Genomic DNA, 27,045 nt, shown 5'->3' on the forward strand with positions numbered 1-27,045 from the left:
AGCGTGGTAAATTCAGCGCAAAGGGCAAAGAGTATTTGTTCGTCGGATATTCTGAGGTTGCAAAAGCTTATCGCTTGTATGATAAGGAAACGAGGCAAATTTGTGTAAGGCGTGACGTAAAATTTTTAGAAGATGAAGTCAACTTAGCTGTGCCCGAAGGTGACACCAAAAACAGAGATGAAAATGACATTGCTACAATTTTTGTAAAAATCGACGATCGTAAACATGTTGAAGAAGAGCGGAAAGAAGATGAAGAGTTTGAAAGTTGCACCGAAGACGAAACAGAGGTAGAAGAGGCAAATGTAGGCAATGTTGCAGAGAATGGAATCGTTTCGGATGAAATGCAAATAATTGGTGAGTCTCATAGAAATGGAAACGAATCACGTCGCGGTCGAGGTAGGCCAAAAATTATTCACACTGGTCAAGTAGGGCGTCCCAAAAAAGAGTATCAGATGCTAAATTATCTACAATATGGTGAAGATGTAGACACGCCTCGATCGGTCAAAGAAGCATTGTCAAGCGAATACTCCTTTGAGTGGAAGCAATCAATGGAAGAAGAATATTCGGCGCTTCTTGCTAACAACACTTGGTCAGCAGTAAATCTGCCTGATCGTCAAAAAGCGATTGGATCGAAGTGGGTTTTTCGAATAAAACGTGATTCAGATGGCAATATTCAAAAGTTCAAGTCGAGACTAGTAGCAAAAGGCTGCAGTCAGCAGCTGGATTTAAATTACTGGGAAACTTTTTCGCCTGTAATACGATATGAAACAATTCGTATGCTACTTGCTATTGCCGTTGAGAAAGAGCTTCACTTACATCAGATCGATATTTCCAATGCATATCTCAATAGTAAGCTTACGGAAGAAATTTACCTTAAACAACCAGAAGAATTTGTAGACAATAAAAATCCTAATAAAGTTTTAAAGCTAAATAAAGCCATTTACGGCTTAAAGCAGTCTGGGCGACACTGGAATAGTACTCTTGATGTAGCATTGAAAGATATGGGTTTCAGCCCATGCAAAAGCGAACCGTGTTTGTATGTCAAACAATACAATGGCAGTTATAGTTACATCGCCGTTTATGTCGACGATCTTATCTTAGCATGTCCAAGCGAGAAAGAGATTGCGAGCATTAAAAAATCATTATCGTCTAAATTTCAACTACACGATAGCGGGGCAATGACATTTTTTCTTGGCTTCGAAATAGAACGTCAGGGTAAGACAGGTGCGATTTCTGTGTGTCAGAAGAACTATATAAACGAGTTATTGAGTATGTATGGTGTGACATCATGTCGTCCGGTAAGCACACCTCTAGATCCTGGTTTTCAAGTAAGCTGCAGAAATGACAAGTGCACTAAAATAGATGCAACAAGCTATCAATCGTTAATTGGATCTTTAATGTACTTGGCCATTTCAACGCGGCCAGACATTATGCACGCAGTAAGTTTATTAGCACAAAGAAACCAAGAACCCCACACCGAACATGAGGCTGGTGCAAAACATGTCCTACGATACTTATCAAAAACCATCAATTTAAAGTTACACTACTGCAAAAATGGTAAACCGGTAGAAGGCTATGCGGATGCGGATTGGGCGAGTAACAATTTAGATAGAAAGTCATACACCGGTTACCCGTTCTTTTTGGCAGGTAGCGCTTTTTCCTGGCAAGCAAAGAAGCAAGATGTAGTCGCATTGAGCAGCACAGAGGCTGAGTACATCGCTTTAAGTACGGCAGCAAAAGAGGCTGTATATCTGCGGCGCTTACTTAAAGAAGTTGGTTTTATTCACGACATCGGTCCTGTTAAGTTAAAAGGCGACAACATGAAAGCAATTCAAATTTCAAAGAACCCTGTGTTCCACAAGCGAACCAAGCACATAGATTTGAAATATCATTATATCCGAGAAGTTGTCGAACAAAAAATAATAGAATTAGAGTACGTCTCCACAAATGAAAATGTTTCTGATATTTTTACAAAAAATCTGCAAAAACAGAAACATGTAAAATTTGTTCAAATGCTTGGTCTTAAAAATTAACTGAAGAAATATTTAACTTAAGAAAGAGTGTTGAAATAATAACTTGGAGTTTTAAGTTCAATATTTCCTATTGAGAACATATTTCTAATAATTAGAATGAATAAGACATATTACATATATTGATGAGTTAACTATATGTACACATGAATTTTATCTTTTAGTCCTCATTAAATCGTTGAACTAAGAAGTGCTTTTCTTTTATTGTACCGGACATTCACGCAAGTATACAAATCCCCTTCCAAATTCCTACCAACAAAAAATAATCAATAAATATAAAATTTTTAATATTAAAAATTTAATTATTAATAAATACCTAAAATAATTCTAAAAAATGATTAATCGAGCTCAAGGCCAGAACAATAATTTTTTTCTAATGATAATTATTGTTATTTTTTAATTTTTCTAAATTTGAAAAATTGAATTTTGTTTTGTCTGAAAAATTTTCTACTTACTATTCCAAAAACAAAATTCAATTTTTCAAATTTAGAAAAATTAAAAAATAACAATAATTATCATTAGAAAAAAATTATTGTTCTGGCCTTGAGCTCGATTCGAACCTTGAATGATTTATCAATAGGCCGATAAAAACAAAAACAATTGTTAATAAACCATGAGCACTTGGGAATGTCAAACAAAGTAATTGACAATAAACAAAAATCCAGCATTATCAGTGCTTTGCACCAGATGGCGCAACACTGAATAAATATAGTTGGTAAAAAGGAATAGAAGTAGCAAATTTGCCAGTCAAACAAACCACCGCTGTATAGCTAAATGGTTAGCGCAGCATGCCTAAAGCGTACTGATGATGAAGGCTTAGCACCCTTCGAAATGGATCTATCTACGCAGCTATGGCAGGTTGTCTGAAAAATTTTCTACTTACTATTCCAAAAACAAAATTCAATTTTTCAAATTTAGAAAAATTAAAAAATAACAATAATTATCATTAGAAAAAAATTATTGTTCTGGCCTTGAGCTCGATTCGAACCTTGAATGATTTATCAATAGGCCGATAAAAACAAAAACAATTGTTAATAAACCATGAGCACTTGGGAATGTCAAACAAAGTAATTGACAATAAACAAAAATCCAGCATTATCAGTGCTTTGCACCAGATGGCGCAACACTGAATAAATATAGTTGGTAAAAAGGAATAGAAGTAGCAAATTTGCCAGTCAAACAAACCACCGCTGTATAGCTAAATGGTTAGCGCAGCATGCCTAAAGCGTACTGATGATGAAGGCTTAGCACCCTTCGAAATGGATCTATCTACGCAGCTATGGCAGGTTGTCTGAAAAATTTTCTACTTACTATTCCAAAAACAAAATTCAATTTTTCAAATTTAGAAAAATTAAAAAATAACAATAATTATCATTAGAAAAAAATTATTGTTCTGGCCTTGAGCTCGATTCGAACCTTGAATGATTTATCAATAGGCCGATAAAAACAAAAACAATTGTTAAAAATGATTAATTTAAAATTTTTTAAAAATAATTAATAATTAACCCCTAATTAATTATTAAATAAAATTAAAAATAATTAATAATTCAAAAATTTTAATAAAAATAAATTTTATAATAAAATATTAAATGAAAATAATTAATAATTACAAAATTAAAAATTATTTTTTTAACAAAATAAAATAATTTAATTTCAATTTTTATTATTATTATTAAATATTAATAGATAACTATATTTAATAATTAAAATTATATTTTTATTAATAAATTATCTTCAAATAAATATTTAAATATAGTACTTAGCTTCCCGTAAAAATTTTTCCATAAGTTAATTTTATAATCAAAATATAAATTCTATGAAAAATAATAATTTTAAAATTTTTAATAAAATAAATAATTAATAATTAACCCCTAATTAATAATTAATTAATATTCAATAAAATAAAATTATCAAAAATAATCAATAAATATAAAATTTTTAATATTAAAAATTTAATTATTAATAAATACCTAAAATAATTTTAAAAAATAATTAATTTAAAATTTTTTAAAAATAATTAATAATTAACCCCTAATTAATTATTAAATAAAATTAAAAATAATTAATAATTCAAAAATTTTAATAAAAATAAATTTTATAATAAAATATTAAATGAAAATAATTTATAATTTAAAATTTTTAATTTATTTCTTATAAAATAAGATAATTTAATTTTCAATTTTTCAATATCAATACTTAATATTAATAAATAATAAAATATAGTATATAAAATTTAAATTTAATAATTAATAAAATTCAAATAAAATATAAAATTATAAATAATAAATTTTAAAATTACCAAGTTCCACAATTTAAAAGAAAAATAATTTAAAAATTTCTAATTTTTAACAAAATTTCAATTTTTATAATATTAAAAATTTTAAATTATTAATCATTTCTATAATTTTTTTTTTTTTATTGCAAAAAATTTCGAAATTTTTAAAAAAATTTTTAAATTTTTGTTACTAATCAATTTTCTTTATACCGAAATAGACACTTTTCATTCAATAATTTTATATACATGACATTTTATTTAAAAATTATGTTTCATTCATTATAATTTATAGATATACTATAAAGATCAATAAATATCTATATATATATAAATATTTAATATATTAATAGATGAATACTAATCTTGTCCAAAAAATCCTTAGATTTAAAAATATAGATTAGTATATTAAAATTTGATTATTAATATTATAATCTATTATTAGAAATTTTAATAAATCTAAATATTAAATATAAATAAACGATATACATCTATATATTTATATTAAAGTTGTGATTTTAACTCTCGGACCTAACTATATTAGAATTTTTTGTTATTTAAATGAAAAAAAAATCTACAATTCTTTAGACACTAATTTTAATTATTTAATATATCACATATTTAAAATGAATTTTTCATAATTTTTTCTAAATTTTTAGTATAAAAAAAAAAAACACGTTTATTTTAGAATGAATTTTAATCTTAAATTTTATAAAAGATAATTTTGCATTCTAAAAAATACAATAAAAATCCGTCTATTTTAACTTAATGAATTGCCTGAAAAAAGGGTTATCTTGATAGGATAAATAATGTAATTCTATTACATTCATTATACTTAATGGAATTAAACCATTTCTAAAAGTATCAAAAACTTATGTGCATCTTACACTAAAATATAAAAAGATAAGCTAATAAAGCTACTGGGTTCATACCCCATTTATAAAGGTTATAAATCCTTTTCTTTTTAATTTTTAATAATTCTGCAAAAATTATATTCTTTTCAATATTACTAATAAGAACAATAATCACAATTTCACCAATTCTTGATTAAGAGCTTGAATAGGTTTAGAGATTAATTTATTATCTTTTATCCCCCTAATAAAAATAATAACAATAATAATCTAATATCTACAGAAGCTTCTCTAAAGTATTTTCTAATTCAAACAATTGCATCGGCAATTCTATTATTTTGTATCATCATAATATACATAAATACTTTATTGGTACAAAATAATTATTTATTTAGTAAATGGATTTTAATTTCTTCTTTACTATTAAAAAGAGGTACTGCTCCTTTCCCTTTTTGATTTCCAACAGTCATAGAAGGATTATCATGAAATAATAGTTTAATTTTAATAACATGACAAAAAATTGCCCCTATAATATTAATTTCTTATTTAATTAATATTAATTTTATAAATATTGTTATTATTATATCAATTATTATTGGTTCTCTAGGAGGATTAAATCAAACTTCATTACGAAAATTAATAGCTTTTTCATCTATTACTCATTTAGGATGAATACTAGCAGCAATACAAATTAATGAGATATTATGAATTACATATTTTTGATTTTATTCATTTTTATCATTTAGTATAATTTTCTTATTCAAAAATTTTGAAATTTATCATATAAATCAATTATTCAATTCATTTTTCAATTTAAAAATTTTAAAATTTATTTTTCTATTAAATTTACTATCTTTAGGAGGATTACCTCCATTTATTGGATTCTTACCAAAATGATTAGTAATTCAACATTTAACTATTAATAATCAATATTTATTAACAACAATTATAGTAACAATATCATTAATTACACTATTTTTTTATTTACGATTGTGTTTTTCTATATTCACATTAAATTATTATGAAAATAATTGAATATTTTCAATAAAATCAAATATTTTTTTTACTAAATGATTATTAATGATTTCTTTTATTTCAACATTTAGTTTAATTACAATTTCTATTATCCATCCACTATTCTACTAATATTTGAAGGTTTTAAGTTAAAAAAACTAATAGCCTTCAAAGCTATAAATATTAGTAGAACCTTTTAAGCCTTAGTAATCTAATTACTCCTTTAGATTTGCAATCTAATGTCATTATTGACTATAAAACTTTAATTAAAAAGAAATATTCTTATAAATAGATTTACAGTCTACCGCCTAAAATTCAGCCATTTAATTACACCATTGAATATACCATAAATAAGTCGCGACAATGGTTATTTTCAACAAATCACAAAGATATTGGAACATTATATTTTTTTTTGGAGCTTGAGCAGGAATAATAGGAACTTCATTAAGAATTATTATTCGAGCTGAATTAGGTCATCCAGGTAACTTAATTGGGGATGATCAAATTTATAATGTAATTGTTACGTCTCATGCTTTTGTAATAATTTTCTTTATAGTTATACCAATTATAATTGGAGGATTTGGAAATTGACTAGTACCCCTTATACTAGGAGCTCCTGACATAGCGTTCCCTCGAATAAATAATATAAGTTTTTGATTATTGCCTCCATCCCTTACATTATTACTCATCAGCAGTATAGTAGAAACTGGGGCTGGAACAGGTTGAACAATTTACCCTCCTCTTTCATCTACTATTGCACATAGAGGAGCATCTGTTGACTTAGCTATTTTTCTTTACATTTAGCTGGAATCTCTTCTATTTTAGGAGCAGTAAATTTTATTACTACCTTTATTAATATACGATCAACAGGTATTACATTTGATCGAATACCTTTATTTGTATGAGCAGTAATATTAACTGCTCTTTTACTTCTATTATCTCTACCAGTTTTAGCAGGAGCTATTACCATATTATTAACAGATCGAAATTTAAATACATCATTTTTTGATCCAGCAGGTGGTGGAGACCCTATTTTATATCAACATTTATTTTGATTTTTTGGTCATCCAGAAGTTTATATTTTAATTTTACCTGGATTTGGAATAATTTCTCATATTATTAGACAAGAATCAAAAAAAAAAAGAAACTTTTGGTTCTTTAGGATTAATTTATGCTATAATAGCAATTGGATTATTAGGATTTATTGTATGAGCTCATCACATATTTACAGTAGGAATGGATGTAGACACACGAGCTTATTTCACTTCAGCAACTATGATTATTGCTATCCCTACAGGTATCAAAATTTTTAGCTGATTAGGAACATTACATGGAACTCAATTAATATATTCTCCAACGATACTTTGATCTTTAGGATTTGTATTCTTATTTACCGTAGGAGGATTAACAGGAGTAGTATTAGCTAATTCATCAATTGATATTATTCTACATGATACTTATTACGTAGTAGCACATTTCCATTACGTTTTATCTATAGGAGCAGTTTTTGCTATTATAGCTGGATTCATCCATTGATACCCTTTATTTACAGGATTAACATTAAATCCTATTTGATTAAAAACTCAATTTTTAATTATATTTTTAGGTGTAAATTTAACATTCTTCCCTCAACATTTCTTAGGTTTAGCAGGAATACCACGACGATATTCAGATTATCCAGATGCTTATACTACATGAAATATCACCTCCACAATTGGTTCATCTATTTCATTAATAGGAATCTTATTATTTTTATTTATTATTTGAGAAAGTATAATTTCTAAACGAATAGTTTTATATCCTATACAATTTAGATCCTCAATTGAATGATCTCAAAATACTCCTCCAGCAGAGCACAGATATTCTGAATTACCTTTACTAACTAATTTCTAATGTGGCAGATTAGTGCAATGGATTTAAGCTTCATATATAAAGATTTTACTTTTATTAGAATTTAAATGACAACATGAGCCACTTTTAGACTTCAAGATAGTGCATCACCTTTAATAGAACAATTAACTTTTTTTCATGATCATACATTAATAATTTTAATTATAATTACTATATTAGTCAGTTATTTAATATTTATATTATTCTTTAATAAATATACAAATCGAAATTTATTGCATGGACAAACTATTGAAGTAATTTGAACAATTCTCCCAACAATTATATTATTATTTATTGCTTTCCCATCACTTCGATTATTATATTTATTAGATGAAATTAATGAACCATCAATAACATTAAAAACTATTGGTCATCAACGATACTGAAAATATGAATATTCAGATTTTTTAAATATTGAATTTGATTCATATATAATCCCAACAAATGAAATGATTAATAATAATTTTCGATTATTAGATGTAGATAATCGAGTAATTTTACCTATAAATTCACAAATTCGAATTTTAGTTTCAGCAGCAGATGTTATTCATTCATGAACTATCCGTGCTCTTGTAGTAAAAATTGGTAGAACACCAGGACGCTTAAACCAAACTAATTTTATAATTAACCGCCCTGGATTATTTTTTGGACAATGTTCTGAAATTTGTGGAACTAATCATAGTTTTATACCTATTGTAATTGAAAGAATTCCTATAAAAAATTTTATTAAATGAATTAATAACAATTCATCATTAGATGACTGAAAGCAAGTATTGGTCTCTTAAACCACTTAATAGTAAATTAGCAATTACTTCTAATGAATTTAATAATAAATTTATTTCATAATAAAAAATTAGTTAAATTTATAACATTAGTATGTCAAACTAAAATTATTAATCATTTTAATTAATATTTTTTAATTCCACAAATAGCCCCTATTAGATGATTAATATTATTTTTTATATTTTCAATTAGATTTATTATATTTAGAATTATAAATTATTATTCACTAATTAATCAAACATCTAAATCTAATTATTTTAAAAATAAAATAATCAATTCATTCAACTGAAAATGATAACTAATTTATTTTCTGTATTTGACCCCTCATCAAGAATTTTAAACTTATCATTAAATTGAATAAGTTCATTTATTGGATTATTAATTATTCCATCAACTTATTGATTAATTCCTTCCCGATGAAATATTATATGAAATTTTATCTTAATATCTTTACATAAAGAATTCAAAACTTTATTAAAACCAAAAAATTACTCAGGATCCACTTTTATTTTTATTTCATTATTTTCAATAATTTTATTAAATAATTTTATAGGATTATTCCCATATATTTTTACAAGAACTAGACACTTAGCTTTAACATTAACAATAGCATTACCTTTATGAATCTGTTTTATAATCTATGGCTGAATTAATAATACTCAACATATGTTCGCTCATCTAGTCCCTCAAGGAACACCTAAAATTCTAATACCATTTATAGTTTGCATTGAAACTATTAGCAATATTATTCGACCAGGAACTTTAGCAGTACGATTAGCTGCTAATATAATTGCTGGTCATTTACTACTAACTTTATTAGGGAATACAGGATCTTCTATTAATAATATAATTATATTATTATTATTAATTAGTCAAATTGCACTATTAATTCTTGAATCAGCAGTTGCGATTATTCAATCTTATGTATTTGCAGTATTAAGAACTTTATATTCTAGAGAAATCAATTAATTTATTTAATAAAATGAAAATACATGCAAATCATCCATTTCACTTAGTAGATTTTAGCCCTTGACCTTTAACAGGGGCTATTGGAGCAATAACTTCAATATCAGGATTAGTAAAATGATTTCATCAATATGATATTTCACCATTTTTATTAGGTAATATTATTACAATTTTAACTGTTTATCAATGATGACGAGATATTTTACGAGAAGGAACATTCCAAGGACTTCATACATTACCTGTAACACTAGGATTACGATGAGGAATAATTTTATTTATTTTATCAGAAATTTTATTTTTTTTATCATTTTTTTGAGCTTTTTTTCATAGAAGATTAGCTCCATCAATTGAATTAGGTATCTCATGGCCCCCTATAGGAATTAAACCTTTCAACCCCTTCCAAATTCCTTTATTAAATACTATTATTTTATTAACATCAGGAGTAACAATTACATGAGCTCACCACAGATTAATAGAAAATGATTATTCACAAACAACACAAAGATTATTTTTTACAATTTTATTAGGAATTTATTTTAGAATTCTTCAAGCTTATGAATATATTGAAGCCCCATTTACAATTGCAGATTCTATTTATGGGTCTACATTTTTTATAGCTACAGGGTTCCATGGAATTCATGTATTAATTGGAACAACTTTTTTATTAATTTGTTTAATACGCCACTTAAATTATCATTTTTCAAAAACCCATCATTTCGGGTTTGAAGCAGCTGCTTGATATTGACATTTTGTAGATATTGTATGATTACTATTGTATATCTCAATTTATTGATGAGGAAATTAATAATTTACTAATATCAATAAAATATAACCAAATTAATAAATAAATCTATATAATATAATTGTATATTTGACTTCCAATCATAAAGACTACTAATAACAGTAGTATAGATAATTTATTTAATCTTAACAATAATAATATTAATTATAATTATTACAAAAATTATCATAATTATTGCATCTATTTTATCTAAAAAAACCTTAAGAGATCGAGAAAAATGTTCACCATTTGAATGTGGATTTGATCCTAAATCATCATCACGATTACCTTTCTCTTTACGATTCTTTTTAATTACCATTATTTTTTTAATCTTCGATGTAGAAATTGTATTAATTCTACCTATAATCATAATTATTAAATTATCTAATATTTTTATATGAACTACTACTTCAATTACATTCATTATTATTTTAGTTATTGGACTTTATCATGAATGAAACCAAGGAATACTAAATTGATCAAAATAATTAAATAATAGGGTTGTAGTTAAAAATAACATTTGATTTGCATTCAAAAAGTATTGATTCTTCAATCTACCTTGAATAATGAAGCAATTTCATTGCATTTAGTTTCGACCTAACCTTAGGTAAATATTATACCCTTATTCACACTATTAATTAATTGAAGCCAAAAAGAGGCTTATCATTGTTAATTTTACAATGAAAATGTAATGTTTTTATTAAACTATATAAATTATAGAAGTATAAATGGAATTAAACCATTAAAAGATAAAAGTTAGCAGCTTTTTCTTGATCATCTTACTTCTTTAATATATTCATATATTAATTTATATATTCAAAAATTTTTTAATTACCCTAACAACTTCAATGTTATACTCTAAATTTAAGCTATTTGAATAAAACAATAATAATACAATTATTAATATAATAATTCATAAAATAAATAATGTTAAATAAATTTTTAAATTGTTATTATGAAAAATAAAAAGTAACTGGGAATATTTAATTAAATTATTGTATAAGTTTTGACTACCTAAAAATTCAGATCAACCTTGATCAAAAGATTTATAAATTATATTTCCTAATATTAAAGGATGATTAATTAATCCATAAGTAGAAATATAAGGTATAAACCATATTGATCCAAAATAACTAATTATTAAATAATTATTTAAAGATTTATTAAAATAAAATAAAGATACATTAGAAATTATATATCCCAATACTCACCCTAAAATACAAATAAATAATGTTATATATTTTATATAAAAAGGTAAACAAATTATATAAGGAGTAATAAATAATAATCATCTCAATATTCTACCTCCTAAAATTCTTATAATCACTAATCCTATTATACCTCGAATCATAATTCATCCTTCATCATTTAATATATTTAAAGACCCACAATTTAATTCACCAATTATTGAATAATAAATCAAACGAAATGAATAACATACAGTTAAACCAGTTGAAAAAAAATATAAAAAATATCTAAAAAAATTAACATAATTTATAGAAACTATTTCTAAAATTATATCCTTAGAATAAAACCCAGCTAAAAAAGGTATCCCACATAAAGCTAAATTTGCAACATTAAAACAAGTTGAAGTAAAAGGTATAAAACTTCTCAACCCCCCTATTAAACGAATATCTTGAGAATTATTCATATTATGAATAATTGCTCCTGCACACATAAATAATAATGCTTTAAATAAAGCGTGGGTTAATAAATGAAAAAAAGCTAATTTTATAAAACCTATTGATAAAATACATATTATTAAACCCAACTGACTTAAAGTAGACAATGCAATAATTTTTTTTAAATCAAATTCAAAATTAGCGCCTAACCCAGCTATAAATATAGTTAACCCTGATAATAATAATAAAATACAACTTAACAAAGAATCTAATAATAAAATATTAAATCGAATTAATAAATATACTCCAGCAGTTACAAAAGTTGAAGAATGAACTAAAGCAGAAACTGGAGTAGGTGCAGCTATTGCTGCCGGCAATCAAGAAGAAAAAGGAATCTGAGCTCTTTTAGTTATAGCAGCTAATATAATTAATAATATTACAACATTTATCTCAAAATCCTTTTTTATAAATTCTAAATAAAAAATAAATCTTCAACTACCATAATTTAACATTCAAGAAATAGCTAATAAAAAAGCAACATCACCAATACGATTTAATAATACTGTTAATATTCCAGCATTATAAGATTTCAAATTTTGAAAATAAATTACTAAACAATAAGAAACTAATCCCAACCCATCCCAACCTAATAAAATTCTAATTAAATTAGGAGAAATGATTAATAATATTATTGATATAACAAACAAAAAAACTAATATAATAAAACGATTAATATTTAATTCACTTATTATATATTCTTTTCTATAATAAACAACAAAAGAAGAAATTATTAATACAAAAGATATAAATAATAATCTTATTCAATCAAATAAAAAAGTTATAATAATTCTAGAAGAATTTAATCTAATAATTTCTCACTCCAAAAAATAAATTAAATTCTTTAATAAAAAATTTAAACTTATAAAAAAAAATAAAAATCTAAAATTAATTAATATTAAAAACCCAATATTACAAATAGATAATTTTTTCACAATTTAAAATGATTAAATCATATCATTGACATCACAAATCAATATTTTAATTAAACTATTTAAATTTTAAAATCAAATTATAAAAATATCTCTTTTTAAAATTAATATATTTAATGGAAATCAATGTAAAAATAAAAGAAGATACTCTCGTATTTTCCCCATTCTAAAAGAGTATAATCCAGAAAAATTTTTTCCATGCTGGGTATAAGCATATAAATATAAAGTATAACAAGCCCCAAAAAAAGATATTAATGATAATATAATTATACTTAACCAAGATCATCTAATAATTCTATTTAATAAAGAAATCTCTCCTAATAAATTTAATGATGGAGGAGCAGACATATTACAAATACACAATAAAAACCATCATAAAGTCATTGAAGGTATAAAATTTAATAAACCTTTATTAATTAATAATCTACGACTCCCCAATCGTTCATAAGTAATATTTGCTAAACAAAATAAACCAGATGAACAAAGACCATGAGCAATTATTAATAAATAAGCACCAAATAATCCTCAATAATTTAATGTTAAAATACCTCTTAAAACAATTCTTATATGAGAAACGGAAGAATAAGCAATTAAAGATTTCAAATCAGTTTGACGTAAACAAATTAAACTAATTAAAAATCCTCCAACTAATCTAATTCTAAAAAAAAAAAAAATAAAATTATATTTAAATCCACTAAACTGTAAAAATGGAAAAATTCGCAATAAACCATACCCCCCTAATTTTAATATAATTCCTGCTAAAATTATTGAACCTGAAACAGGAGCCTCCACATGAGCTTTAGGTAATCATAAATGCACTAAAAATATAGGTATTTTTACTAAAAAAGATATAATTAATGATAAATACAACAAATCATAATTTAATAAGTACTTATACAAAAAATAAAAATTTAAACTTATAAAAATATTATATAAATAAAAAATACTAATTAATATAGGTAAAGAAACAAATAAAGTATAAAATAATAAATAAATTCCAGCTTGTAAACGTTCAGGTTGATAACCTCAACCTAAAATTAAAAATAATGTAGGAATTAATCTTATTTCAAAAAATAAATAAAATAAAAATAAATTTATTGAGCTAAAAGTTAAAATTAAAAATACTAATAAAATTAAAATATTTAATAAAAATAAATTTTTATAATTATCTAATTTATTAATTATATAACTAGCATTTAGTATAAGAATACAAATTCAAACTCTTAATAAAAGTAATCCATTTGAAAGAACATCTATTCCTAAAAAATAAGAAATGTTTATAAAATAATTAAAACTAAAATTAAATAAAATTATAACAAATATTATCAAAAATAATAAAAATTGAACCATTCAAAAAAATTTTTTTATGAAACAAATAGGAAATATAAAAATTAATATAAAAATAAATTTCAACATTATAATAAATTAAAAGATTGAAAATAATCATTACCATAAGTTCGAATTAACGAAACTAAAATTGAAAGGCCTAATACCCCCTCACAAACTCTAAAAATTAAAAACAAAATTCTAAAAAATAATCTATAATCTATTGTTGGTAGGAATTTGGAAGGGGATTTGTATACTTGCGTGAATGTCCGGTACAATAAAAGAAAAGCACTTCTTAGTTCAACGATTTAATGAGGACTAAAAGATAAAATTCATGTGTACATATAGTTAACTCATCAATATATGTAATATGTCTTATTCATTCTAATTATTAGAAATATGTTCCCAATAGGAAATATTGAACTTAAAACTCCAAGTTATTATTTCAACACTCTTTCTTAAGTTAAATATTTCTTCAGTTAATTTTTAAGACCAAGCATTTGAACAAATTTTACATGTTTCTGTTTTTGCAGATTTTTTGTAAAAATATCAGAAACATTTTCATTTGTGGAGACGTACTCTAATTCTATTACTTTTTGTTCGACAACTTCTCGGATATAATGATATTTCAAATCTATGTGCTTGGTTCGCTTGTGGAACACAGGGTTCTTTGAAATTTTAATTGCGCTCATGTTGTCGCCTTTTAACTTAACAGGACCGATGTCGTGAATAAAACCAACTTCTTTAAGTAAGCGCCGCAGATATACAGCCTCTTTTGCTGCCGTACTTAAAGCGATGTACTCAGCTTCTGTGCTGCTCAATGCGACTACATCTTGCTTCTTTGCTTGCCAGGAAAAAGCGCTACCTGCCAAAAAGAACGAATAACCGGTGTATGACTTCCTATCTAAATCGTTACTCGCCCAATCCGCATCCGCATAGCCTTCTACCGGTTTACCATTTTTGCAGTAGTGTAACTTTAAATTGATGGTTTTTGATAAGTATCGTAGGACATGTTTTGCACCAGCCTCATGTTCGGTGTGGGGTTCTTGGTTTCTTTGTGCTAATAAACTTACTGCGTGCATAATGCCTGGCCGCGTTGAAATGGCCAAGTACATTAAAAATCCAATTAACGATTGATAGCTTGTTGCGTCTATTTTAGTGCACTTGTCATTTCTGCAGCTTACTTGAAAACCAGGATCTAGAGGTGTGCTTACCGGACGACATGATGTCACACCATACATACTCAATAACTCGTTTATATAGTTCTTCTGACACACAGAAATCGCACCTGTCTTACCCTGACGTTCTATTTCGAAGCCAAGAAAAAATGACATTGCCCCGCTATCGTGTAGTTGAAATTTAGACGATAATGATTTTTTAATGCTCGCAATCTCTTTCTCGCTTGGACATGCTAAGATAAGATCGTCGACATAAACGGCGATGTAACTATAACTGCCATTGTATTGTTTGACATACAAACACGGTTCGCTTTTGCATGGGCTGAAACCCATATCTTTCAATGCTACATCAAGAGTACTATTCCAGTGTCGCCCAGACTGCTTTAAGCCGTACATGGCTTTATTTAGCTTTAAAACTTTATTAGGATTTTTATTGTCTACAAATTCTTCTGGTTGTTTAAGGTAAATTTCTTCCGTAAGCTTACTATTGAGATATGCATTGGAAATATCGATCTGATGTAAGTGAAGCTCTTTCTCAACGACAATAGCAAGTAGCATACGAATTGTTTCATATCGTATTACAGGCGAAAAAGTTTCCCAGTAATTTAAACCCAGCTGCTGACTGCAGCCTTTTGCTACTAGTCTCGACTTGAACTTTTGAATATTGCCATCTGAATCACGTTTTATTCGAAAAACCCACTTCGATCCAATCGCTTTTTGACCATCAGGCAGATCTACTGCTGACCAAGTGTTGTTAGCAAGAAGCGCCGAATATTCTTCTTCCATTGATTTCTTCCACTCAAAGGAGTATTCGCTTGACAATGCTTCTTTGACCGATCGAGGCGTGTCTACATCTTCACCATATTGTAGATAATTTAGCATCTGATACTCTTTTTTGGGACGCCCTACTTGACCAGTGTGAATAATTTTTGGCCTACCTCGACCGCGACGTGATTCGTTTCCATTTCTATGAAACTCACCAATTATTTGCATTTCATTCGAAACGATTCCATTCTCTGCAACATTGCCTACATTTGCCTCTTCTACCTCTGTTTCGTCTTCGGTGCAACTTTCAAACTCTTCATCTTCTTTCCGCTCTTCTTCAACAGGTTTACGATCGTCGATTTTTACAAAAATTGTAGCAATGTCATTTTCATCTCTGTTTTTAGTGTCACCTTCGGGCACAGCTAAGTTGACTTCATCTTCTAAAAATTTTACGTCACGTCTTACACAAATTTGCCTCGTTTCCTTATCATACAAGCGATAAGCTTTTGCAACCTCAGAATATCCGACGAACAAATACTCTTTGCCCTTTGCGCTGAATTTACCACGCTGCGTTTTATTTAACGCGAATGCGCGCGAACCAAAAACCCTGAAATGTTTAACCGACGGCTTTTTGTTGTACCAAATCTCATAAGGAGTGCAATCTCTAAGTAATTTTGTAGGTGCGCGATTACGTAAATATACAGCTGTGTGTATAGCTTCACCCCACAATTCTTGTTCTATATTTGCATGCACCAGCAAACTTCTAGCCATTTCTACAATTGTGCGGTTAACTCTCTCTGCCACTCCATTTTGCTGGGGAGTATATGGCACAGTTAACTGCCTTTTAATTCCGCACTCATTTAAAAAATCGGTAAATTTATTGTTTATGTACTCCGTACCATTGTCACTTCGGAGCTTTTTAATTTTCTTCTGAGTTTGACATTCAAACATATTTTTGAATAATTGAAACTTTTCAAATACTTCGCTCTTTTCTTTAATACAATAAACAAAAATCATTCTCGAGAAATCGTCAATAAATGTGAGAAAGTATCGTGCACCACCTACTGATTTTACGTTTATGGGTCCACATACATCTGTATGCACAAGCTCTAATATTTCTTTTGACTCAATTTCAAATTTTTTTGGAAAAGGCATTGCACTTAATTTTGCTTTGTTGCATGTGTCACAATTTGTTTTTGTTTTCACATCTTTTGTGTCCATACCTCGCACTAAACCTTTGTCGGCAATTTTCTTTAAACTTTCGAAGTTTATATGACCATATCGATTATGCCACTTTAAATTATTTAAATAAATTTTTGAACCTTGTACTTGCGCATTGAATATAAACAAATCATTTTGTAATCTAGCTCTAAGCAATGTTAACCCTATAGAATTTTTTACTTCCACAACATAGTTTTTGAATACCACTGTATGTTTATGCTGCAGAGCTTTGTTAACAGAATAAAAGTTCATTTTTAGTGAAGGCACAAACAATACATCACGTAGCTCTATTTCACATTCATTTGTACCTATACCTTGTGAGTAAGTGAAATTATCTGCTGCTAACATAACTTTTTCTCGTTTTTCGATGAATGACACGAACATATTCTTGTCGCAACACATATGTGTTGTTGCACCACTGTCGACACACCAATTGTATTTACTTCGTTCATCCCCCACAGCAGCAGCATATACAGCGTAAGAAAACTCGTTAATTTTAGAACTTTGTTTATCTTCACGATCATATTGTTGTTTGCCCTTTCTTTTGCATTGTGAAGCCGTATGGCCACGCATGCCACAACTAAAGCATTTACCCTTGAACTCATTTGACTTTACATGACTTTTTGTATTTATTTTATTACCATTATGCGCTGATTCTCTTACACTTGTATAAACAGCTTGCGCAGGAGCTTTTTGATCTGCTTGTTGTTCCCTTCTAGCACCCTCTTCTAATAGCTTTACTTTTAAAGTACTGAAACTCGGCAATTCATCACGAGTCTCGATAGCTACCACGAAGTTTTCGTACTCGGACGACAAACTAGATAATAGTATTATGACTTTTAGCTCTTCGTTTAACTCGATGTTCACTTCGGCTAATTTATCTACGACTTCGACAAACGAATTTAGATAAGTTGACATGCTTTGACCAGCAGACATACTGCAACCAAGCAACTTTTTATAAAGCGAAACTTTTTGTAAAGGTCCCCTCGGCACATGAACATCACGAAGTCTCTTCCATGCTTCCACTGAAGTTTTACAAGCCTTAATATTGCTGAGTTGCGTCGGTTTTACGCATAAAATAATATTAGCTAGCTCTTTTTGATCATCTTGATCCCACTTTTCTGCATTTTCATCACTGCGCTTACAATCTTCATTAACGATGCGCCATTGGTCTATATTAACCAATATGCTGCGCATTTGCATGCACCACACATCATAGTTATTATCGCTCAGTTTTTCGATTTGCAAACTCGAATTCATTTTTAAAATTTTATTTTGTAAAACCCGATTAATTATTAAATTTTAAATAACTTCACACGCGATCTGGGACCATAACCTTTGTTGGTAGGAATTTGGAAGGGGATTTGTATACTTGCGTGAATGTCCGGTACAATAAAAGAAAAGCACTTCTTAGTTCAACGATTTAATGAGGACTAAAAGATAAAATTCATGTGTACATATAGTTAACTCATCAATATATGTAATATGTCTTATTCATTCTAATTATTAGAAATATGTTCCCAATAGGAAATATTGAACTTAAAACTCCATGTTATTATTTCAACATCTATTAAATTTAAATATATAAATAATATAAAAAATAAACTCAAGACAATATATTCTAATCTCAATAATATTGATAACAAATGTTTACGATTAGAAACAAATATAGATAGAAATATAGAAAATATAGGACTAATATTACTTATACAAACATTACAAATTTGTATATTAAAAGGAATACTATATAAAACATTCTGATTTTCTTATATTTTATTCCTAATTTTTTTAGGAGGAATATTAGTATTATTTATTTATATTACTTCACTAGCATCAAATGAAATATTTTCATTATCAATTAAAATAACAATTTGTTGGAAATAAATTGGTAATTAATTTTTAATATGTGGCAACACTCCCCATCACTATTTTCTTCACCCATCTCTCTCACATATTTTCTCATACCAAACTGTTCTTCTTCCAATGTACATTCTTGGCAGTCTATTGAAATAAATCAACTAAACAGGTTATGTGCCCAGAGCGCGTAAGCAGCGTAAAAAGAGAAAATTAAAATAGTTAGCGCGTTTAAGGTTTAACCGTTCGCTGTGTGTCGGTATAAAAGTAATATATTTAAAAGACTATTTTGAGTTATTGTGCTGTGTGTCGGTACATTAAAAAGTTGAATTAAAAAACATGAAAATGACTTCGCTTTTTCAAATTGAAAAATTGGATGATGCCAATTACGCGTCATGGTCAGTTCAAATGAAAAGCGTGCTAGTACACTCTGAATTGTGGGGAGTTGTGTGTGGTCGCGAAAAGAAATCTGATGAAATGACCAGTGAACAAAAAGCGGCATTTGATATAAAAAATGAAAAAGCAATGGCATCAATATTGCTATGTGTAAAGCCAACACAAATTAACCATGTGAAGAACATAGAAGTCGCAATGGTAGCATGGGATGAACTGCGTAATATCCATCAGCCACAAGGGCCTGCGCGAAAAGTTTTGTTGTTTAAAAGTTTGTTGCGTCTTAGTATGTCAGATGGTACTCCAGTGGCAAATCACGTAAACGAGTTTTGCAAAATTAAAGAAGGTCTTGCAGACATTTTAGTTATAATTTTGTTAGCAGGTTTGCCTGCGCAATATGAAAATTTTGTTGTAGCAATGGATACCCGTGATGAGTTGCCTACATTTAATACAGTGAAAATTAAATTGTTAGAAGAAGGCGCGCGGCAGTGTGATAATGATGTTAAAAACGAAAAAGGGACAGAAGCGTTAATGCAAGCACGTTCATACAAAACTACAAACTTCAACAAAACGGTAAAAAATGCTTCAAGCAGTGGTAATGGTTCGGGTAACAAAGGCAATAAAAACAACAAAAACGTGAAGTGTTTCATGCGGCAGTTACCCACGAACGTACGTAGAAAAAACGTGTCAGCTGACACGAGCTATCTTATGAGTGTGCAATGTAAACGAAAACTCACCGACGTGCAACGCCCGTACGAACGTAGCCCGGAACGTAGAAATCAAAACAATTTAGATTTTTTCCGTAAGAACGTGTCAGCTGATCGCTCTCTCACTAGATAGAGTTGCCTAGTAAACTTTTGTACGCTAATTTTTGACCGTTTGCAATTTTATGCAAAAACGCCTAATTAAAGTTTGAAAAATTGTGCAAATAATTCGAAATAATTATGTAAAAGTGCTGATTATAAATATTTTATCTATTTATACTTATTTAATATGTATTCCGGCCTTTTACAATATCAAAAATTAAATTGGAAAAAGTTGATGTTTCCATAAGCATACATGCAAAATGGTCAATGGCAACAGTGCTTATCTGTAAACAATACACACACAAATATGTTATGTACATGTACACAGACGCACACATTGATTCCTACGGGCTTGAGAGTTCGGTCAAACGTGCTTCGTACGAAAAACGTCCTTACGTACGGCACACGTCGGTGGGTAACTGCCACATCAATTGCGGTAAACGAGGACATTTCGCTGCTACATGCAATGGCAAGAAAATTGAGTGTCGAAAAGAGAACGATGATCGTTCATGTTTTATGTTAAGCGCAAAACCACCACCAAATACGAGAATTATTACAAATGTCTGGTGCGTAGATAGCGGCGCCACGTCGCATTTATGTTGTGTGCGCAGTTCATTTAAAAACTATCAAGAATGTTGTGAAAATATTTGGTTGGCAGGCGCCAATTGTATAAACGCTGTTGGTCGTGGCGACGTTGACCTAGACGGTACAACAATAACATTAAAAAATGTCTTATATGTGCCAACACTACAAAGTAATTTTATATCTGTGAGCAAAGCCATAGAGAGCGGCAATGCAGTGATATTTGAGCGTAATTCTGTTGAAATCAAAAACAACAAAAACTGTGTGCTGTTGAAAGCGTTCAATATTAACGGACTATTTCTATATGAGGGTGGGACAAATAAGTGTTTTAGTGCGGTGGTACAAAAAGATGCCGCAAGTAATTTGTTCAAATGGCACAATCGATATGGACATGTAAATTTTAATTGTTTGAAAGACATGGCAAATAAAAAAGCAGTCTTAGGGCTACAGCTTTGTAAAATACCAAACGAAATTGTATGTGAGTCGTGTGCGAAATCAAAAATATGCGCAAAGCCATTTGCACAAGCATCAAAAACGCGTGCAAAAGAGTTACTTGGTGTTGTGCATAGCGATGTTTGTGGTCCTATTAACTGTGCATCTATTGGCGGTTCGAGGTATTTTGTCACATTTATTGATGACAGGTCGCGTTATATGAGCGTGTACTTCTTAAAATCCAAAGATAAAGTTTTTGAAGCATTTAAAGAGTACAAGACAATGAGCGAAAATCAAACTGGCTGTAAAATTAAGCAGTTGAGAAGCGACAATGGGCGCGAATATGTATCAAATGTGTTTGATGTATTTTTAAAACAAAATGGCATTCAACGGCAATTGACCGTACCTTACACTCCGCAACAAAACGGGGTAGCAGAACGTGCCAACAGAACTTTGGTAGAGATGGCCAGGGCCATGCTAAATTATGCAAAACTTGGTGAGCATTTTTGGGCGGAAGCAATACGAACTGCCGTATATCTTCGTAATCGTACTATAACAAAAATACTCAATGATAAAACGCCATATGAATTGTGGGTAGGTACAAAGCCTAGTGTTTTCCATCTAAGAGTTTTTGGTTCATTGGCAGTGGCACTTGATAAAAAGGAGTCGCGAAAGTTTCAAGCAAAAGGTAAAGAATACATAATGATAGGTTATTCTGAAACTAGCAAAGGTTATCGTTTGTATAATCCAGAAAATCGTAAAGTCATTGTATGTCGCGATGTTGTATTCATTGAGAAGGCGAATGTTTGTCAGGAGCCGGAACCAAAGCTAATTGATTTTTATGACAACCGTGACGAAGATGTGGTATTGTACACAAATGACGTACATGCAGATAAAGTAAGTGTAGAATCACATACAAATAGCGTAAATTTTGCACAAAATGTAGCTAATGAGGAAAATAATTTTATTGAATCTGTTGAGACAGAATCTGACACCCACAACAGCAATGTAAATGAATGTATACCGGTTATTGGTCGTGGTAGACCAAGGTTGTTACGTACAGGTACAGTGGGGCGTCCACGTAAGCAATATAATGTCTTAAATGTTTTATGTGAAGACACAGCAGCAACTCCTAGTAGCCTGAGAGAGGCATTCGAGAGTGTTTATTATGACGAATGGAAGGCTGCAATGGAGAAGGAGTATGCGTCACTAGTTAAAAATGATACGTGGTCACTTGTTGATTTACCACAAGGTCAAAAAATTGTTGGATGTAAATGGGTGTATACGATTAAACGCGATAAAGCAGGTGACATCAAACAATTTAAAGCGCGTTTGGTGGCAAAAGGCTGCAGTCAACGATATGGGGTTAACTATTTAGAAACCTTTTCACCAGTTGTTAGGTATGCAAATATACGGTTGGTGATTGCACTAGCGGTAGAGCACAGGCTTTACATGTATCAAATGGATGTTTCGTCAGCGTATCTGAACAGCGAGTTGCATGAAGAAGTATATATGCAGCAGCCAGAAGGTTTTGTCAACAGTAAGCATCCAAATCGTGTATTAAAATTAAAGAAATCTTTATATGGTTTAAAGCAAAGTGGCAGGGAATGGAATACGAAATTAGATTCTGTTCTTAAAGAAATGGGGTTTGAACCATGTCCCAGCGAACCATGTATATATACAAAACATAGAGCAAATATAATCAATATCATAGCGGTTTATGTTGATGATCTTATCATTGCGAGTTCGTGTATGTCCGAATTGTCTCACATCAAGACCGGAATTGCAAGCAAATTCAAGGTTGTAGATGGTGGTATGCTATCACATTTCTTGGGTATAGAAATACAACGTGACGGTGAGCTTGGCGACGTAACACTTTGTCAAAAGCAGTACATACTAAATCTGTTAAAAACTATAAAATGGAATTGTCCAGAGATGTTGCAACGCCACTAGATGCTGGTTTTAATGTTCACTGCGAGAAGGAGCAATGTCGAAAGGTTGATAAAACTGCATATCAGTCAATCGTAGGTGCATTAATGTATTTGGCGATCTCAACACGTCCTGACATTTTACACTCCGTTTGTAAGTTATCACAAAGAAACACTAACCCACATACTGAGCATGAAGCGGGAGTAAAGCACTTACTGCGTTATTTGCGTAAAACGGCTGATAACAAACTTCACTATACAAGCACTGGAAGACCTATAGAGGGTTTCGCAGATGCTGATTGGGGAAGTGATGCATCAGATCGAAAGTCATATTCGGGCTACGCTTTTGTAGCAGCAGGTGGCGTGTTTTCTTGGGAGTGCAAAAAGCAAAGCGTCGTGGCACTCAGCAGCACAGAGGCTGAGTACATAGCGTTATCATCAGCAGCGAAAGAATCTGCATATATTAGCAAACTTTTAGCGGAAATGGGTTTCATCCAGAATGGTCCAATGATTATCAATAACGACAATTTAAGTTCGCAATGCCTCGTCAAGAATCCGACATATCATGCCCGTAGTAAACATATTGACATCAAATATCATCACATCAGGCAAATGTATACCAGAAAAGAAATTGATTTAAATTATATACAAACCGATAATATGATGTCAGATATATTAACTAAAAATTTGCAAAAAGTTAAGCATATGAAATTTACAAGAGATATGGGTATATATTAAAATACTAATGTAAAGTGTTGAGAAGGAGTGTTGGAAATAAATTGGTAATTAATTTTTAATATGTGGCAACACTCCCCATCACTATTTTCTTCACCCATCTCTCTCACATATTTTCTCATACCAAACTGTTCTTCTTCCAATGTACATTCTTGGCAGTCTATTGAAATAAATCAACTAAACACAATTTTATATATTATAATATTCATTATTATAATAATAATTTCAACTTTCTTAGATAAACCCTTTATATTAAATTACATAGAAAATAATGAAATAAAAACAATATATAATATAAATTCATATATACAAGAAAATTCTATTATACTTAATAAATTATATAATTACCCAACAAATATAATAACTATTATATTAATAAACTATTTATTAATTACATTAATTGCCGTAGTAAAAATTACTAATATATTTTATGGGCCACTACGAATTATAAACTAATGAATAAACCTTTTCGAAATCAACATCCTTTAATTAAAATTACTAATAATGCATTAATTGATTTACCAACACCTATCAATATCGCAACTTGATGAAATTTTGGTTCATTATTAGGATTATGTTTAATTATTCAAATTATAACAGGCTTATTCCTAGCCATACATTATACCGCAAATATCAATTTAGCTTTTGATAGAGTAAATCACCTTTGTCGAGATGTAAACTACGGTTGATTATTGCGAACATTACATGCTAACGGAGCATCTTTTTTTTTTATTTGTATCTATTTACATATTGGCCAAGGAATTTATTATATATCTTATTTATTTATACCTACAGGATTAATTGGAATTTTAATTTTATTTTTAGTAATAGCAACAGCTTTTATAGGATATGTATTACCCTGAGGTCAAATATCTTTTTGAGGTGCAACAGTTATTACAAATTTATTATCAGCAATTCCTTATTTAGGAATAAATTTAGTCCAATGAGTATGAGGAGGATTTGCAGTTGATAATGCTACATTAACTCGATTCTTTACTTTCCATTTTATTTTACCTTTTATTGTACTAGCTATAACAATAATTCATTTATTATTTTTACATCAAACAGGATCAAATAATCCTATTGGATTAAACTCAAATATTGATAAAATCCCATTTCATCCTTATTTTTCTTACAAAGACATTATTGGATTCATTATTTTAATTTCAATATTAATATTATTAACATTAATCCACCCATATTTAGTAGGAGATCCAGATAATTTTATTCCAGCAAATCCATTAATAACTCCTATTCATATTCAACCAGAATGATATTTTTTATTTGCTTATGCAATTTTACGATCAATCCCTAATAAATTAGGAGGAGTTATAGCACTAATTATATCAATTGCAATTTTAACAATTCTTCCATTTTATAACTTAAGAAATTTCCGAGGAATTCAATTTTATCCTATAAATAAAATTTTATTTTGAATTATAATTATTACAGTAATTTTATTAACATGAATTGGAGCACGACCAGTAGAAACTCCTTATATTATTGTAGGTCAAATTTTAACAATTATTTCCTATAATTAATAAATGATGAGATAATTTAATTAAATAGTTAATGAGCTTGAATAAGCATATGTTTTGAAAACATAATATAGAAAAATAATTTCTATTAACTTTACTTAACCAAATTAATTAAATAAAATTTAACAACAACAACTTAAAACCAATAAAAAATAATAAATAATTCAAAGAAATTGGTAAAAAACACTTCCAAGCTAAATATATTAATTTATCATAACGAAACCGAGGCAAAGTACCACGAACTCAAATAAATACAAAAGAAATAAATATTAATTTTAAATAAAAAACAAAATTAAATAAATCACAACCTAGAAAAATAACTCTAAATAATATTCTCATAAATAAAATTCTAGAATATTCAGCTATAAAAATTAATGCAAATCCACCTCTTCTATATTCAACATTAAACCCAGAAACTAATTCAGATTCACCTTCAGCAAAATCAAAAGGTGTTCGATTAGTTTCAGCTAAACAAATACAAAATCAAACAAATCTAAGAGGTAAAAAAATTACTAAAAATCAAATATAATTTTGATAATAAAAAAATTGAAAAATATTATATCTTCCAATTAAAAAAACAAAAGATAATAAAATTAAAACTATTCTAACTTCATAAGAAATTGTTTGAGCAACCGCCCGTAATCCTCCTAATAAAGCATAGTTTGAATTTGATGATCAACCAGCAATTATAATTCTATAAACACCTAATATAGCACAACTTAAAAAAAATAATAACCCTAAATTAAAAGAAAATAATTTTACAAATAAAGGTATACAAAATCAAACAACTAAAGAAAGAAATAAAGAAAAAATTGGAGAAAAATAATAAGAAATATAATTCGATAATAAAGGATAAGTTTGTTCTTTAGTGAATAATTTAATTGCATCACAAAAAGGTTGAAGAAATCCTAATAACCCAACCTTATTTGGACCTTTTCGAATTTGAATATATCCTAATACTTTACGCTCCAAAAGAGTCAAAAAAGCAACTCTCACTAAAACACAAACAATTAAAATTAATGAACCAATTAAAGTTAATAATAATTCAAAAATAAACAAGTACTATTTGTAATTAAAAATTACATTTAT

The 27,045-nt window shown here is 28.5% G+C and overlaps 1 pseudogene; it reads left to right on the forward strand.

Moving 5' to 3' along the window:
* Positions 1–452: 452 nt before the first annotated feature.
* Positions 453–6,227, forward strand: LOC137241803 (NADH-ubiquinone oxidoreductase chain 2-like; annotated as a pseudogene).
* The last annotated feature ends 20,818 nt before the right edge of the window (positions 6,228–27,045 follow it).

Source organism: Eurosta solidaginis, chromosome 2 (assembly GCF_040869045.1).
Source record: "Eurosta solidaginis isolate ZX-2024a chromosome 2, ASM4086904v1, whole genome shotgun sequence".
In the NCBI taxonomy this organism is placed as follows: Eukaryota; Metazoa; Arthropoda; class Insecta; order Diptera; family Tephritidae; genus Eurosta; species Eurosta solidaginis.